Here is a 2,577-nt window from a genome sequence, read left to right as displayed (position 1 = left end):
TGTTATCAGCAGATATGCCAATTACTTTGTTTTCTATATGCAACCTACTAATAACCTGGAGGGTTTTCTTCGACAAAATCTCAGCAGTTTCTCCTTCAAGCTCAAAAAAGTCAACCAATTTAGTGTGTATCTGCACTTGACCACCACCCTGTGACTCATTACCAACAAGGACATATCTCAACAGTATAGGAAAAACTTTTATATGGCTATGGTTTGAAGCATCAATCAGTAAGGTAACAAATGAAGTTCTCTCTAAATCTCGAGTAACCATTTCAGTTGCCCACCTAGTCATCACATTAGTTACAATTAGTTCACATTTTGTTCTAGAACAACTAAATTTGCTCTCATAGAATTTCTTAATTAAATGTGAAGAACAGTCCATTGACCTAAAACTATGATGATGCTTTATTGTATGGAATGCATATGTTCCTTCTTGAAGTGCCAAGTGTAACTCACTTTTATCAGGTAACAATTTTTTAAAAAATGTGTTTACTTTTGAAGTACCAGCTTGAGACAGCTGTGCCCTTTTATGTTTTTTACAAGCTATATGGTCAGTTACAGATGCTCGCCCACCACTTGCGATAGTAAAAGATATCTTACACATTGAACAGAAAGCTGAGTTTTCATTTTCTCCTGGCCTGAGAAATGGAAATTCTTTTCGTATAGAGTCAGTCAATACACACTTGCGTTTTTTTAGTTGTTTCGGCATCCTGTTGGTCTTTCAAGAACGTAGCTGTAAAAAATCCTTCAACAAAGAAAAAGCTTGTTAGAATCAAACAAACATATTGCTGAATTTGCAACCTATTAAGTTGTTATCCTAATTAGTTACTTACCTATTTCCAGACTTCGTATCCTGTGTAAGATGATACTTGTGAGAATGGGTGACTTGAAGAAGAAATCCGACCTTGACTTGAAGAAGAAATCCGACCTTGACTTGAAGAAGAAATCCGACCTTGACTTGAAGAAGAAATCCGACCTTGACTTGAAGAAGAAATCCGACCTTGACTTGAAGAAGAAATCCGACCTTGACAAAGAAATCTGACTTGACAAAGAAATCCAGCACAGATATCCTGTAAATAAAGCGACACATTAGTACTACATCAGTAACACTCTGGAAGGTCAGTCTCCTAACACTTCTTTTTAGAGACTTACCTGTTTATCCTGGCTTGTAAATATTCAACATGGCAATTGTGAGATGGAAGGATGACTGTCTTGGAATGCTTGAAGGAGTCTGATTTTGAAGAAATCCAACTGTGAAGACATCCAGCAAAGATATCCTGTAAATAAAGACACACTTTAGTTCTACATCAGCAACACTCTGGCTGCTGGCAGGTCAGACTCCTAACACTTCTTTTAGAGACTTACCTGTTTATCCTGGCTTGTAAATATTCAACATGGCAATTGTGAGATGGAAGGATGACTGTCTTGGAATGCTTGAAGGAGTCTGACTTTGAAGAAATCCAACTGTGAAGAAATCCAGCAAAGATATCCTGGAAATAAAGAGACACATTAGTACTACATCAGCGACACTGAGTCGGGCAGGTCAGACTTGTAACACTGCTTTTTAGATACTTACCTGTTTATCCTGGCTTGTAAATATTCAACATGGCAATTGTGAGATGGATGGAAGGATGACCGGCTTGGAATGCTTGAAGCAGGAGTCTGACTTTGAAGAAATCCAACTGTGAAGAAGTCCAGCAGAGATATCCTGTAAATAAAGAGACACATTATTACTACATCAGCAACACTCTGAGTCTGGCAGGTCAGACTCCTAACACTGCTTTTTAAGGACTTACCTGTTTATCCTGGCTTGTAAATATTCAACATGGCAATTGTGAGATGGATGGAAGGATGACCGGCTTGGAATGCTTGAAGCAGGAGTCTGACTTTGAAGAAATCCAACTGTGAAGAAGTCCAGCAGAGATATCCTGTAAATAAAGAGACACATTAGTACTACATCAGCAACACTCTGAGTCTGGCAGGTCAGACTCCTAACACTGCTTTTTAAGGACTTACCTGTTTATTCTGGCTTGTAAATATTCAACATGGCAATTGTGAGATGGAAGGATGACCGGCTTGGAATGCTTGAAGCAGGAGTGACTTTGAAGGAATCCAACTGTGAAGAAATCCAGCAAAGATATCCTGGAACTATTTTCATGCTTTAATAAATATATACTATAGTGTATTAAATATCTGGGTGTACAATTAAATGCATATCTTATATTTCATTAAATTGTTGTCATATGTATTCCCTTAGGAAATCATATTAACCCTTTATACACCAGTGCCTACAAGTACAACTCCAATGCACTGCAATAGCTATACACACACACACTGGCTCTATTAAAGGGGTTGATTCCCTTTAAATCAGGGGTCCCCAACCTTTTTCACCTTCAGATTTAAAAAGAGTTGGGGAGCAACACAAGCATGGAAAATGTTCCTGGGTGGTCCAAATAAGGGTTGTGATTGGCTACTGGTAGCCCCTATGTCTGACCTATGTGGACTTACAGCCTCTAGGAGTGTCTGTTTGGCAGTACATGTTTTTTATACAACCAAAACTTGTCTCCAAGCCTGGAA

The 2,577-nt window shown here is 38.5% G+C and overlaps 1 long non-coding RNA gene across 1 annotated transcript; it reads right to left on the bottom strand.

Annotated features, from left to right (window-relative positions):
- Positions 1-381: 381 nt before the first annotated feature.
- On the bottom strand, positions 382-1,009 carry LOC121396305. The gene is made up of 2 exons (XR_005962973.1): positions 834-1,009; positions 382-745 (listed from the first exon to the last, which is right to left on the bottom strand). It is a non-coding gene; the product is annotated as an uncharacterized LOC121396305 (long non-coding RNA).
- Between the last annotated feature and the right edge of the window lie 1,568 nt (positions 1,010-2,577).

Source organism: Xenopus laevis, chromosome 7S (assembly GCF_017654675.1).
Source record: "Xenopus laevis strain J_2021 chromosome 7S, Xenopus_laevis_v10.1, whole genome shotgun sequence".
In the NCBI taxonomy this organism is placed as follows: domain Eukaryota; kingdom Metazoa; phylum Chordata; class Amphibia; order Anura; family Pipidae; genus Xenopus; species Xenopus laevis.
Note: the sequence above shows the minus strand (reverse complement) of the source record. Positions and strands in the feature narration are given on the sequence as shown.